Genomic DNA, 16,367 nt, shown 5'->3' with positions numbered 1-16,367 from the left:
AAGTCCTCTCCATCCGATTCAGTACACCTATTGAGACCTTTTTCCGCTGCTTGAAATAGTTTTTGAACTTGTTGATTTCGATGCTTTTTAGAGCTTCTGCCATTTTTTTTGTTTCACCTCTTCCACACTGGCAAAATGTTTCCCTTCGCAGATTTTTTTCATCTGGGGAAACAAAAAAAAGTTGCTTGTGGCAAGATAGGGTAAATAGGGAAGGTGGGGTTTGGGGCTCATGCTGTTTTTGGTCAAAAACTGCTGAACACTCAGTGCAGTGTGGGCAGGTGCACTCATGCATCACCCATCATGAAATGGGCAAAAGCATTGAAGGAGTCTTAAAAAAAAAAAAATTCCCAAACGCAACCTCTCACAACAACGCCAGCTGGTACACTGATACAGATGGTTTCCCAGAACACTCATCTAGCAGAGGAAGCCTGTACTACAAGGGGCCTGCCCTCTAGAAGATAATTCCAGGTTTTTGGGGGGTCCCCCTTCGTACTGTTTCTGAATTTCCTCTCCCTGTGAATGAAATCACCTATCTTTCAAGGCAGAAAACTTTTACCCTTTACCTTTGAAGTCTGTCAGTTCAACTAGTACTTATTACTTTATGCCCCTTTTTTCCATTCCCATGTTACTACCTAAATTAGACTCTCGCTCTTGTCATTGGACAGCTGCCATTGTCTCCCTGCCACCAGCCCTATCCAATTACAGTTATTTTCATACCATTTTCCTATTAACCTTCACAAAAGGCAAATCACAAAGTGTTACTTTCTCACATAAATATTGGTAGTGGCCTCTAATGTCCTACAGGACAACATTTAACATTTAAACTCCTTATATTTATTATTGAGGTCTTATGATTTTTACCTTGTTTCTGACTTTGAATCCTGTTGCGACCTATGCTTCAGCTGGACATTGGAAGTTTATGGGTTCCAAAACATCCATATTGTGGAACATGCTGCACATTCTCCATCTACTTCTTTGATTGGCAAAGACCTATTTATTTTTTAAAACCCAGTTCCAGCATGCCATCTCTTGTGACTCAAATGGAATTAGCTACTCCCTCCTTGTTTCTCATCATACCCCGTGCATACTTCTTACATTGTTCCTATGAAACCTACAGCACTTTTTTGATATAGAGGTCTGGAAAAAGTCCAGCCATTATTAATATAATGAAAATGGTTTGCATGACCTCAATGTAGTCTGGCAGCCAAGGAGAGTGGACTGGAATGTGGATGCATGAACAGTGATGACTTCACTGTACTAATCAGTAGGGGTGGGAGACACCACTGAGTGAGCCTGTGTACTGTGTCGCTGTCGCATTCAAAATGAGTGAGTAGAGAAAGAAATCTGCATTAAATTTTGCATTAAGCTTGAATGTTCCTTCATGGAAGCTATTTCAGTGATTCAGAAAGCTGCATCTATGGGCAGCTGGTGATTGGCAGCTTCATCACAATGTGCCCACTCATGGATCATGTCTTGTGCAGAGTTTTTTGGTGAAACGTCAAATCACCCAGGTGAATCAGCCCTCCTACAGCCCAGATTTGTTGCTTTACAACTTCTGGCTTTTCCCAAAACTAAAACCACCTTTGAAAGGGAAGAGATTTTAACCGTTAATGAGATTCAGGGCAATATGAAGGGGCAGCTGATGGCAGTTGGGAGAACTGTGAGAGGTCCCAAGGTGTCTACTTTGAAGGGGACTGAGGCGTCATTGTCCTGGGGATAATGTTTCCTGTGCCTTGTATCTTCTTTAATAGATGTCTTTATTTTTCATATAATATGGCTGGATACCTTCTGGACAGACCTCTTTTTTTCATACTTGATTATTTGAGGGATTATATCATGTTCAACATTGTATTTTCCTGTCCAACTCAGTGGTTGGTACAGAGGAAGGGCTTGGTTCACTGATGGTGGAGGGATGGATGAATTAAAGTCCTATGACCATACCCTTGCTCAAATCCCACTCCCTTTTCAATATTACATGGAAATGGCCTTAAAAAGAACTCAGAAAATAAGATTTGGTAAGTAGGCTATTTATTGGTGTGATTGAAGAACCAACAGGAATGCTCCCATAACTCCTACATCTACCCAAGATTTCACATACAGTCTTAAATTTCACTATGAAGTCTCATTTGTTAGACTTCTGATATTCCACTTGTATTCCCTGTACTTTTTAGAACTTTATAGTTACAAAGTCCTTCCATAAGCATTATTTAATTTTTAAGACAAACTTAGGAGATAGATTTTGTCATATATACTTTAGAGATGAAGGAACATAACATCAAAACAAGTCACTGATCTGCTGAAGGTCGTTCCATTGCCATGGTGGAACTTGGGCTTGGGGCTAGGTCCACTGACTCTAGAGTTCTCTTTTCCTTAGCCCCTTGCCTTGGACACAAATTTATTAGCAGTTAAATGCCTTAGTATATATTAGCCAAATGGTCACTTTCTTCATGCCAGTTTACCAAGAGCAGAATTCTGAGGAAATAAGAATTTTGATTTCTACCTTGGGAAGTAGTACAGAGAGAGAAGATGGATGATGATTTTGGAGACTGCGGCAAGCACAGGGAGGTTGGACTTTGGTTAGATGTGACCGTGAGCTTAGAATGGACATGACCTTAACATAAGTGCATCCTATTTGTATTTCTTAATTCACCACTTCTTAGCTAAACTACACTTTAACTTAACCTTAATAAAAGGTGCATTGAAGCTTCATTCATCATTATATTGATAATCATCCAGATCTCATCAAATTACAAGATGCTGAATATTGAAAATCATATCCTTATTATTCCAATACATGTTCTTTAAAAATCCTTAATTATTTCATTGGGAAACACAAGCTACTTTTATGACACAGGTAACGTTGATTAAGTTATGATTTGTTCTTTGTCTTTTGTGTTGGAAACTTTCTTTCAAAAGTCTGGTGTCTAACAATCCATTCTTGTTGACAAGCAAGAAGTGTACGTGCGCACACACACACACACACACACACACACACACACTGGTAGCTCTAGGTATACAGGCAGTTTTATTGATTGATGTCCTCATTAGAAAGTTTTTGGCAGAAATCCTACCATTTTGTTAGTGGACCTCCAACTCTCTGCGTGTCTGTTCTCTATGGCTCATCTCTTTGTCCAGGGAGGAATCTTCCAAATTTTCTCTTTCAGGGTTAAACAGCTGGCTACCAGAGTTTAGGAAGCTGAAGGAAGGGAAAAGGGCAGAAATGGGAGGTTATCTCTCCCAGGATGTAATCTTTTACTTAATCTTTCGTTTTAGTTCAGTTCAGTTCAATTCAGTACATCCTCCAGCCTCACCCTCTATCTTTGAGTCCAGAAGCCTTTGGATCTATTTCTCCAGGGAATACGCCTCTGAAGTATGTGTAGGATATCACACCTAAACTAATAAAGTGTGGGTAGGATTTGAACACAAGGAGGCAAAGAAACCTTTCCGCGTAAGGAACAATGCAAGCAAAGACATGAAGTTGGAAGAAAAAACAGTGAATGGAAAATAGCCAATAATTCACTTTACCTAGAGTGAAACGTACTCAAAGAGCTGTATTAAAAGGAAAATAAAGGTGGGGTCAGAGACTGAAGCATCTAAGACAAAGAAGGCCCAACTTTCCTTTGGAGGAGTTGAAAGAGCCAGCTTCTGCATTCTCATCTTTTAGTTTATTATTAAGATAGTTTTCAAGAGCCTGGTAGATTACTAGTGGGTTTAAAAATGAGTTGGACTGGGCTGCTGCTCTGTGGCTTTGACACAATTCACTGTTTTTCAGTTGAGTTCTCATTGTGGGGAAAGGCTCCATATGCCTACTGCTGGAGCTCAGAGAGCCTTAGAAGCTCGTTGTGCCTGGGAGCCTTAGGGGCTTTTTTGTTTTTTGTGTTTTGTGACCCGCGTCTCTCTGATAGTATAACTGTTTTGATAGAATGTGAGAGCTTGGGAATGTCTCCCATCATCTTGGCACTAGAGGTTATTAGTTACAGCCCAAGTATCTCCCCTTGGGGTGGTGAATGGTCATGGAACCAGAGACACTCAGATGAAAGGACATTATCACTCTGTAAATGAAATTTTATTAAATATAATAGAAATGGACTTCTGGGATTTTATGCCACCTAATTAGGACCAAAACACACGACAAAACTTTTGTATATTGCCTCGAATAGTGCTTAGTTCTGCAGAGGCCTTTCATGCCCTTGATGACGGCGGTGGTGATAATTTAGAAGCAGTTTTTGCCCACATATGTATACCATAGTAAGGCAATTTTCTCCCTCAGCAATCTAGGAAGAACATTATTTTTTATAGACCTCACATACAAATTCTGTCCTTCAGACTATTTGCCCGAACCTTAAAAATATGGCACGATTACACAAGCACTCTGGAATTTCGATTAAACAGCATTCAATTTGAAAATCTAATCACATCATCTAAATATCATTAAGTTATAATAGGCTGATTGATAGGGACTAAAGCTGTTTTTGCCTGGTGCTGCATGCCTTTCACTCAGCCAGCCTTTTCAAACTAAGATGTTGATAAAGGCATCTATAAATCTTAATAGTTGGAGACAGTTTAAAAGCATAGTTCACTGGGTAAGGTCACACCCACTTAAGTGACCTATTTTGTATACTTTTCAAAAATAGGTTAATTAACTTAATAGAAAATAATAGGACTCTCGTATTGATGTGCAATTACTACTACAACAAGTTTTTTTCTTTCCAAGGGAACATGATGTTCATGAAATTGAGGGCATAATAGCCATGACAAGAGCCAGGCTTAGCAAGGCAGGTCGTGTTCCGCAAGTATATTTCAGATGTACCCGTTAAAACCCCCTTTTATTCTGGTCCTAGGACATGGGCATACCTCCACCAAAGCATTTCAGCCCTGGCACTCTCCGATTTCAGTTTTCAGGAGGGATTACTCTACCTGTTGCTGCTTTCCTAATCACTGTAACAGCAGTCGATACAGCCACTGCTCCCTGAAGACTCCAGCATGCAGAGGAAGCTCGATGAATTTTGGTCTCTGTTCTTTTTAATCTGAGGCTGTTGTCTTCACTCTTCTAACAGATGTCTCCTCGGGGACCCCAGGAGAATTGTGGTTTCCGAGGAGGCTGCAGTGTAGGGGGGCAAAGCGGGGCCTGGGCCAGAGTTGTATTTGGGACACGTTATATTATTCTTAAACACCCACTTTCATTTATTTGTTTGGTGCCCGATTCAAGTGTTTTACTCCCAAATCATTTTACCCTACTCCTCTGCCTGTTGTTGATGGTTATAAACTTCTTGTTCTATGGTTAGTCACCGAACTTCAAATAATTTGATTTTTCCATTCATCGCTTTTTTAAAATGTACCTTATTAATATCTTATATTTTAAGGTGAACACATGAGTGTTTATGATAGTGTTTTTCAGAACTTTTAAATCTATTTTAAATAGCATATTTCATTTTTAAGAGTTATCCCCTCCCTCATTGTGATCTCTTATATTACAAATTACTCTTTTCCGTGGGTCGCCGAGTCGTCCTGGCTTGAATGCTCCTGCGGCCCAGGTGGTCTGAGAGGCAATTAGCGGTACACATTCATGCCAGGGAAGGTCCTTGGGAGTTAGCGAGGATGGACGTATTTTGAACTGGCGGTGCATTTTGAACGGGAGGACCCAGATGGACTCCTAGCTGGCCTTACCGCAATGCCGTTTCTCCACTTGCTTGCATTGCCCACCAACACAGCCTTTTCCACATGGAAACAAGTCTTGTTTGTTGAAGGTACTTCTATTCCATGGAACCTTAGCTGGGGTAGAAAGAACCTTTTAACCATGTCTCTGCTTTAGGTTCTTCATTAGGAAAATATTTTTCTTACAGAGAGTTGTAATGATTGTGAAGTTCAGTTTTCTGATTCCTTGATTAAAGCAGAGGCAAATGAGAGAACTGTTTGGCTTTGTGTGGAGTGTTGGAGTGGTTCACTCCCCAGTGCAGGATGGAGCCCATCCCACTTGAATGTGCTGTATTCCTCTACTTCCTAGGTTAATGTTGGTGCTTTTCCCTTGCAAATGGTATTTCTACAGTGTAGCAGCATCCCTTTCTTGTATTTCTTTCATATCCTCTAATTTGCCTAGTACAGGGTCCAATTCTGAGCAAGCATTCATTAAAAACTTTTTAGTTAATTAACTACAGAACATGTGGGTTCGGTTTAGGAGAGAATGAGAGACTGGATAAAGTACTGTCATACAGGAAAATTAAAAGTCAAGAGGATTTTTTGTTACTGTTTTTCGCTGATAATAAATGTATTTTGTGCACTTGGTGGAAAACTTGGGAGCACAACGATGTTTTAAAAATCACCCGCCTGCTGGGGTATCTCCCCACACCATGCCCCTCTCCTTTCTTGGAGAGTGAATAAAAACTTTATTCTCTAAAAAATAAAAACAAAAATAGAAAGCCACCTATCTGCTCCTAGGTGTATCCTAAGATTATTGAAAATAAATTGTACACAAATGTTCACAGCATCATCATTCATAAATGCAAAAATTGAAACAGCTTAAATATCTATTAATGGATGAATGAATAAAAAAATGTGGCAGACCCATCCAATGGAATATTATTTGACTATTAAAAGAACTATTGATACATGTTACAACATGGATAAACCTTGAAAGCATTATGTTAAGTGAAAGAAGCTAGTCATTAAAGACCACATATTATATGATTTCATTTATATGAAATGTCTAGAACAGGGAAATCTATAGAGATAGAAATTAGATTAGTGGCTGTGTAGGCATGGGAAGAGAGGGTGTTTGTAGGTAATACCTGAAGGGTACAGGATTTTTTTTTTGAAATGATAAAAATGTTTTAAAATTGATTGTGGTAATGGTTGCACAACTTGGTAAATATATTAAAAAACATTGAGATTTTTTCAATGGGTGAATTGTTTGGTATCTGACTTATATCTCCATAAAGCTGTCATAAAAAATTAATTACCTAAAACTACACCTTGAAATGTCTACCATTAATAACTTTGTTATATTTCCTTCCAGAATTGTTTTATATAAATTTAAATTTTTACATAGTTTACCTCACATTTCATGTAATTTTTATATGTAGCATTTTCACTTATTTTACCATGAACATTTTATTATCCTATTAAAAACTTTTTGTAAACAGACTTCTAATGTCAGCATAATAATCTAGTTTATGATTATAACAATTTCCATAACTATTCTTTTAGATGACAGACATTTAAGTTGTGTCTGTTTTTCACAATTGTAAATAGCAAGTTGCATTTTGGAAAGGCTATGAAACCTTCTATTCTTATTTCTAAGTATGAAGGGTTTATGTGAAAAAAAAAAACATGCAGAAAGTAATACCTTCATTGAGTTTTAGACCAAGGTTTCTGAAAATAAAAGCCTTGTGTCTTGGTTTAGCCTTTGGGTGGCACAATGTGAATTTTTATCAGGAGTCACTAACTGGGCAAGCCGCACCTGCCCAGGGAGAGTTTTAGGTCAACACACAGATGAGCACACCCCCTGCTCTGCTCCTGACATGTAGGAGGAGTCCCTTGCTTTTCTGTGTGCACAGGTGGGCAAGTTCTCAGCCTGATATAGCCCATGTATTTATATGAGGTTCTCTTTTTCTTGAAGAGGCTCTGCCTTATTTGATCCTCCATCATTTTCTCTATTTGTAGCTATAGAACTTGACAGAATGAAAAAGAAATGCCATATCAGCAATAGAATGGTCTCTACAGTCTCTTACTAGAAATTTAAATTTTACTATTTTCTAAATAAAAAATTAAATGCAGTGTTTTAGGTGGTGATTACCTTTCGTGTTATTTACCGTATTTCATATTCTTATTTTTAGGCTGATGAAAATATGTAAAACTTTACTCCTAGCCTCGTTCAGATCTGTTTATCCACCAGCCAGTTTTAATGCGCTTCTCTCCGTTGCATTTTGTTTGGTCTTCAGTTGAGTAGTGCCTCTCCAGCTTCCCTTAGTACCTTTCCCTCTCCCTCATGTTGTATCCAGTTCTCATTGAGAAAAGGGAAGGACATGCTTTGTCAGTTGTTGAGAGGAGGATGTAGATAGATCCTGTATGTTTTTCTGTCACTACATTCTTAACCTAGTACATGTATATTTGTTCTGTCCTCACTGACTTGACCTCTGATCACATGGCAAAGTAAAAACATATTACTTGAGGGAAAGAGAGCCAGGCACTGATGGGCTTGTCCCTTATTAGCCAGGGCCCAATTCATAATTTCTATTTTCTTACTTGGGGGAATAAGAAGCTTAGCTAGATGAAGGGACTTGTCTCAGTCACACAGCAAGAAGCTGACAGAGAACTCTTGCCAAACTCTTCCACAAGAATGCATAAGCTTATGGGGGCTTATTCAGACAATATGTAAGAGGTTGTGTAGATAAGAAAATTGAATATCTTTTTATCCAAGTAGAACTGATATCTCCCCAATTTCAAGTGAAGAAAGTATTCAAAAGAAGAACGTAAGAGAATTAAAATGATGTGACCTGAACCATGGTTCCTTTCCCATTCGATTATTTCCTTTTAACCACCGATAGCTTTTTGTGCTTGGCTGGGTATGTTTCCAGCTAGTCAAGCCTATGTTATGAAAGAGAAATAAGACACTTAATCCTGTGAATGATTAACCTGCATTGGCCTCCCTCCCCAGTAGCTTGCCCTTCCTGTATTGTAATCTGTTTACTCATTTCTGAGCCAAATCTCCAAGGTCTTTTATTATTGAGTATAGAGACACCCGGATCACAGGGAGTTGGGCCTTTGTTTTTTTCTGAAGATGATGTGACTGACTATACAGCTCTAGGCATTTGCATTTTTCAAAGGCATTTTAAAGTTTATTGCTTGCGAAAACCCAGTGAATGAAATCTCATTTTTAAAAATGTTGCAGATGAGGAAGTTGAACTCAGGGAAGTTTTGACTTGCCAGAATTTCCACAAGTCAGTGGCAGAACTCAAATGGGTGTACACTCATATATCCTTAGCTCAGTGTCTAACTCATTGAGGCATATTTTTATTTCTTATTTATAAGCCAAGTAGGGCTGGCTTGAGTCATTTGTGGTTAATAAGTATTTGTGTTTGATCTGTTGCCAATGATGCCTAGGTGAGACTTAAGATAGAATTATGTTCTCTGCATTTTTTGTAGAAAGCTGATTGCCATTTGGCCCCACAGTTTGTGGGAGAAACCTGACCTTAACACCAAGACTTTATTCTCCAAGACAGCAGTCAGTAGGTGCAGTGAGACCTAACTAGATGGTAATCTTTGGGCTGTAGGTTTCCCTTTTGTGAACAGGAAGTCCTAATCAGGATCTCAGAGGTGGCAAGAGCAGAGTGATTGATTATTCATTGATTTAGAGTCTGGGGGCGGGGGTGGGGATAGACACATTTTGCAGGGTAAGAATCCCTTGCAATGTGAGTGATTCTGTGTAAGGCCCCTAGAGCTTGGCCCAGGGCTTTAGGCTGTCTCAGTTCCCAGCAGAAGGGACTTGGAGAGGACAGGACTTTCACATTGTCATAACAAAAGGGAGCAGAATAGAGGGCGGCACCCATGTTTCTTGGCTTCCTTCCTTGGGCTGTAACCACTGGATGGCGTAGATAAATATTTATTCAAGAAGAATGCATAGCATTGAAAGAGTTAGGTCTTAAGATGGGTAAAATATACAAAATACTCCTACATAGGTCATTATATTGACGTTTGTGGCCACATATTGGTCCACGAAGGGGAAAGTTCTAGCCACTGAAACCTCAGCTGCTAGAAACTTACTCTGCAGGGTGTCTCTGTAATTATGACACCAGCGCACCCCAGTCTTGGGTTCTCTTATCACGACTTTTCCAGTTTAGTGATTCTATTGAGTGGGGGCAAGACCAGGGGCATTGGGTTGGATCAAAGTTAGGGACTAAAATGCTCATCTCCCTAATACCTGCATAACTAACTACTTCATCCTCTTCAAGTTTTTGCTTAAATGCCACCTTCTCAATGACACCTACAAATTTATTCTGACCTACGTATTCAAACTTGAAGTTAATTGAATGAGTTAATTTAAACCTTTTGTTGATTAATCCTGCATTACACAAGAAAATTTAATGCTATAGAGGGTGAACTTGGTATAATCTACATCTTAGTTTTTGGTTTACTGCTCTTTGCAAATAATGGTATTTAGTTAGTGTAAATATTAATAATATTAGCCCATGAGAAAAGAACAGGATGTTCACTCCCTTTCTCCCTTTGAATATTGGTGAGCAGGATTTCCCCGAAAGATTAAACTAAAAATGAAATAAAGCTATAGATTGATTTAGTGGAAATATGTGATCTCCGTATACACTGATACACCACATTTTATTTCATTTGTTTGTTTCCTGCTTTTTTTTCTCATTGAAAGTTTGCATCTTCAAACTCCTCTTTCCATCCTTTTGCCATCAGTGATGAGGGAAAGAATTCAAGGTGCATTTGCTGAACTTAGAGATATTTGGTGTGTTTATAGTAGAAATAGAGGATATCAAGTAGGCATAGTGTTTGAATTTCATCAGTCATGCAGGGTAATTTAAGTATTAAATGAGTCAGACTGATTATTTCCACTTTATTTGTTGTAGGCGTGGCTTATAAAGAGGTGGTAGGGGTCCTTGGCCATGGTCCTCCTACCTGTGATGGGGATGAACCCATCATTTCTCATAAACACAGCTGACAGCAGAGTCTTCCCATAGAGAATACCTAGGAAACACCTGTTTGGAGTTACATGGGATGAGCTATTACTGACTCACTCTGGATGCTCTTCTGTCTAAATTAATGCTGGGGCATGACACTTAGTGAGCCAGTGCCTCACCAGTAGGACCAGGATACTTTTATGGTTCCCAAGACAAATTTAAGGTCTGCAGTTATGGAGTCTGTCTAAATTTTATGTGGTTGAGATAACTTCACAGTTAACTTTTACACATTGGATTCTTATCTCCTCATAAATTCAGAGTATTGATAGAAAACATGGATCAGACTAACCTGGGTTTAAGTCTTCCCACTGCCTCATATTGTATGAATTCTGTTAAGTAAACCTCTCTACTTCCTCCTCCATAAAATCTGACAGTTCCAGGACAATGGCTTCACCATTTCTCAACTACATATTCAGTTTTTAGAATAGTTGCAAAGAATTTGTAGTGTCTGTCATCCAAGTATTGCCTGTTCCTCCTCCCCTTGCGCGTATCACATGGAAGCTGATAGAGCAGCCTGCGAATTGCGAGCATTAGGAAGTCGGCAGAGTGTGCTCTGATAGTCTGGCTCTTCCCGCTGAACGGGGGCTCCATTTGGTGCTGCATTCTGTTAGCTGGGCTCTCAGAGTGTATGCCAATTTGCCAATCTGTCTAATCCTTAAGACACCTCTAGGAGATGTGGAGAGGCAGATTTTCTCTCTTAGCTATGCACCTTGGGAAACAGACCAACTCACACCTACCTGCTTTTCTGGGACTTTGGATGGATGGGTGGAAGGTGAGGCACAAGAGGGTAAATCACTTATCCAAGATCCACCACAGCGAATCACGGAACTGGGATCCAAACCAAGCTCCAACTAATTCCAAATCTCTATTCTTAATCAACATGCTGTTCTCAAGAGTGAGCTCTCAAATCCTTCATCATTTCTAAAAATAAGAAAATCGGATCTAGTGCTGCAATAGTCAATCAGGAAATTTAGATTTTACTTCTAAGCTTCACCAACAACTTCATCTCAGGCAACTCAATCATCCTTGGACGATTTCTTCCCTGAGGGAAATGAGGATCATGCTCTCTGTCACTCGGGGCTAGAATAACTATTAGAAACGGAAAGAAAATAGCCTCAGTGAAGCCCTTCCGTCTCCAGAGAAGGTGAACATTGCTGGAGTTCACCGTGTTCGCATTTCATATTGAAGACTTCTGAGTAAGTCCATTTCAAATACAAAAGTAAACTTTGGACCATGAATATCCTAATTCTGGGAATTAAATGATAGCCAACCTTGAAATAGTTAGCAGTGTCCAAAGAGGGTAAGATAATAGAACAGTATCACCCAGGTAACTAGCAGAGAAGCCTTCTGGATTGTTTCAATTAGCAGCAAGAGATGTATCTCATGGGCCCAGGGCATATTAATCAACTGCACTATGCCAAGATTGAGTTCTGTTTTTTACTAGAGATCTGTTCTAAATCACTTTGTTCATAATATTGTCATCAAGTTTGCCATCCACAAATGAGGCACGTCACAAAATGAGCAAAGGAGATTTGCTTTGCCGAGGTAACTACCAGAATGAGCCAAGAGAACTAATATTGAGGACTAAGACTTATTTCTCTAAAAGGTTTTTCTTCCAGATTCCAGAATGGCACTGAATGTGTGTTGTCACATCTACTCACAAGGGCAAACACACTTAATGCTGTTTCCCCTAGAAACTTTGAAAAGTGCGACCTTTTCCTGGGCGCCAGAGAGGCCCTCGGCCTCTGCTTGTGTGTGGGTGTGTGCACACACGCACAGGAAAGCGCCTGGGTGATTTGTTCTTGTTTTTGTGAATGATCCTTGTTGCAGGTCTGTACCAGAGCGATGTAATTACATAGGGTGGGGCAAAAGTACGTTCACAGTTGTTCGTGTGGAAAATAATACAACAGTTAATAAATAATAATACAAGAGTAAAGTCTGTGTTTCGTGTACCCGCAACTGTAAACCTACCTTTTTCTTACCCTGTATATGCTTTACTGATCCCCATCTACCGAAATCCAGATCTTTTAAAGTTTAATCAGTATTGCTCAATGAACTTTCCTTTAAAGATAATGCAATTAATCACATATGGTTGTTTTTTCCCTCGCTAGGATAGAGCAGAATCCATCCACAAGGAGAAAATATATAAAGCTGTTTAAATTTTTGCATTATTGTTGAAGTTTCTCCAAGCAATTCTAAATTTATGAGAGAGAGAGAGAGACAGAAGGAGGTGGAGGAGGAGGACAGGAGACAGAATGGGGATGGGAGGGGGGAGGTGCAGGAGAGGACAAAGGGGAGAAATGGAAATGAAAAGCAATTAAAGTTGAAAAAGTCAGCTGAAACTGCTGGCAACATATATAAATAAATTTGCTTTAAGAAAGCCTTTCAAGGTCTAAAGAATTTAACTCTCCAGCCAAGAGGTTCAGACCTTCTGACCTTTGACTGACCTTTCACCCTGTCCTGTCTATTGATCACTGAGCCACTGTTGAGATGAACAGATGACCAGGTGCTGAGCGCACTTTAAAAAAAATTACTTTGCTGGGAAACATTTCCCTACTCAGGTATCTTTAACAGCTCAGTGCACATGACCTTGGCATTACCTGAAAGGAGGCCGCTCACCCAAGTAGGTAGAACACCAGGTTATGCTGGCACTGCTTTTATTCATAATGCTCTTTTTCTAATATGGAACTGGTGACTATGCTACCTTCTTCATTTTTGCAATAATTAGGGTCTCCTTTTTCCTTTCTCGCCTCCCTTCCCTCCCCTGAGACTGTTTTGACAAAAGCAAGTATGAACTGAAACCCATTATCTCTTTGTAGAACAAAGATCTAGAATGAATTAATTAATAAGTAGCTTTTTCAGATCATTTAACCTTTGGACCCATTGATCAAAATTTTATATAAAATTGTTTCCTGTTGACCCAGTTGCTTGAAATACTCTTTCTGAAACTGGGGGAGAAAGACTGTTGTTATTCTAGATGCCTTTATCATTAGTTTAGTTATATACCATTTTCTGTTTTGCAATGTGCTGATCATATTTTTTTTTTTTCCTGCCATTGCCCTCCCTGTCTCTACTCTCCATTGCCATGAGTGGAGAAATACTGTTAGCTACTTCACCATAGGCTCTGGAGGAGTGGATATTGAGGAGTCAATTAAGACTTCAGTCATCCAAGTAATTGGGCTAGGCACAACCTGTTCCGTCCCATTCCTCCTCAGATCCTTCTGTGTTAAAAATTTGAAAGTCAGGGATTTTGATTTTTCTTTTATTCCTTTAAGTCAACAAAGGAATTTTTAGGCTGTGTCTGGAGCGTTTTGACTTCTTTCCAGTTCTGGTTCATAGTTAGCATATTGGAAATTGGCAGAAGGTAGGGTCAAGAGAGGAGGGAGTTCTCAGTAAGGCACCATGGCTATTCCCCGGCACTACCGCATCCATTTCATTATGCCTGTTTTGCAGGACTGGCAACCGACATTGTTTGGGTTGTTAAAAAAAATCTTGCCCCATTTTTAAAGGCAGGCTTAAGACAGGATTCTTTGAGGTCAGAACTAGAACAGAGTATTTGGTTGTGTTGAAGAAGCTGAAATAGGAAACACCTTGAAGGAGATGCATAGCCATAAGTGCTGCTTTGGTCTGTAGCACAGAGAATGTGAAGTGTTGAGTTGTAGAGGAATTGTGGGAGTACGCTTCTGCGGCGGCATCCTGACACAGAAGCAGGTGAGGTCAGTGCCGCCGTCCTGCAAAGCACTGTAAAACCCCTTCTTCCTTCATTAATACTTTCCCTTTGAAGATAAAGGAGCTGCTTCCAGTACGTGTTATCGTTCCTTTTTACAGTTAAATTACTGTTTATTGTTATGTGATTTCCTTGTTATACTAGAATGTGGTAGATATTCTTCATGTATAATCCCTGGATTTCAGGCTTTGTTTTTAGGATGAGGCTCTGTTATATTTTTTCTTTCTTTTTGGCAAGAATCTGAGGATAAGACACATTTTATGCAGCAAATCAAAATTAATATTTAAATTCATTTTTTGCTTTCTTGAAGAAGTTCGAAGCACTTAAACCCTCATGTCAATCCTCTGAGACGTGTATTTATTTTATCATTCACTTACAGATAGACAATCAAAGTACCGAATGTTAAAACCATAGTATCACATGACTTGTACTTCTTAGGTTCTTAGTAATTGTTTGGAACTTACTGAATAGTAGGTTTCTTTCTGACATTAATCTAGAGCAATGCTTCACAACCTTTCTTGTGTCATGATACAGTAGAAATCAATACTATTTATATCACACGTGGAATATATTTTTCAAAGAACATCTCTAGTAATAACATAATTTAGAGAGGTATACAACTTGAAAAATATTATGCTACAATTCTATAGTATTGTTGAATCTGTTGGGAGTAATACTGCCAGAGAGCTCATGTGTTAGAGTGCTGGTCTGTGCCGTGGGTAAATAGACAATACATCCTTCACACCAGAGGAGTGTTATGCCTAACGTCATGCTGGAGATACAAATGGCTTATAAGGAACTGCAAACACTAGGACCCTAACCAGCTCAGGTCCCACTTCAAGACAGGGGGTTCTTGTGCAAATGGTAGAAATGGGTGTGCTCCACAAGCTACCTCTTACCGTGATCTGGCATTTTGTGTGTAGAGCTGGGCCTATGGCACCAACCCTTCCTCAGCCATGAGGAACACGTGCAGGTCAGATAAGTTTTATCTCCTGTCACCTTCAAATACCCCAACTTCCAGTAGATTCTGAACCATAGCCTTGATTTTTAGAGCATTTAGTTTAATGGAGTACAGAGTATTTTGACAGTTGCATCTCCTTCACCATTATTTTGTCCTTGTGTAGTATTTTCCCCAAACTTATTTATCCTATAGCATGCTTACACATGCCTCCATTTGTCCTAGCTAGTTGTGGTTTTAGAGTAGGAAGTCATCCTGCCCACTGATAGATAAGGGGATTATACTGTTCCACAGGGCCAGCTAGAGTAGTACTTTTTTTTTAAGCAAGTAGTTGGCCTTGATAATGAAGGGATTATCGTAATCATCATTATGCTAATTGAGTGCTTTACAACATTTTAGTCACTATTCTAGGACCATAGATTAAAGCTTTCCAATAAAGCCATGAAGGATCTACCATCATTACCCCCATTTTACAAATAAGGAAACTGCGGCAAAGACAGGCTAAGTAACTTTTCCAAGGTCATCCAGGTAGTGAATTATGGAACTGGAATGCAAAACCAGAATGCCTAACTCCAGAGGCTGTGGCCTTGTGCCCTCCTTCTTCCCTAAGTGGATGGGGATCGGGAGAGACGTCTTTGGGAACAGATGATGCACAGAAGACAGTAATCCCAGCAGCTGGGCAAGCCCTATGCTGAGTTATATTTCAGAAAGTACAGAAAAGAGATTGGGACTTGCGGGAAGACAAAGGATTTTTCTGGGCAGGAGCAGCCATACTGGACACCATGGAGAGGCTGGAGCCGGCCTGGTGACTACAGCAAGGCTTTTTCTCCATCCAGGTGTGGACTCTAAAATGGAGAACTGGCGAGACAGGTGATGAAGGGGAAGCAAACAATGGAGGCATTGGGGTTCTGTATTTAGATGAGCACATAGTCTATGTGAAAACTCATTCATTAGTTACATCAACATTGGATGCTCTTTAAAAGGC

This window comes from Pteronotus mesoamericanus, unplaced genomic scaffold (genome assembly GCF_021234165.1).
Source record: "Pteronotus mesoamericanus isolate MK-2021 breed Mesoamerican mustached bat unplaced genomic scaffold, CSHL_Meso_final contig_182, whole genome shotgun sequence".
NCBI lineage: Eukaryota > Metazoa > Chordata > Mammalia > Chiroptera > Mormoopidae > Pteronotus > Pteronotus mesoamericanus.
This window is presented reverse-complemented; position numbering follows the sequence as displayed.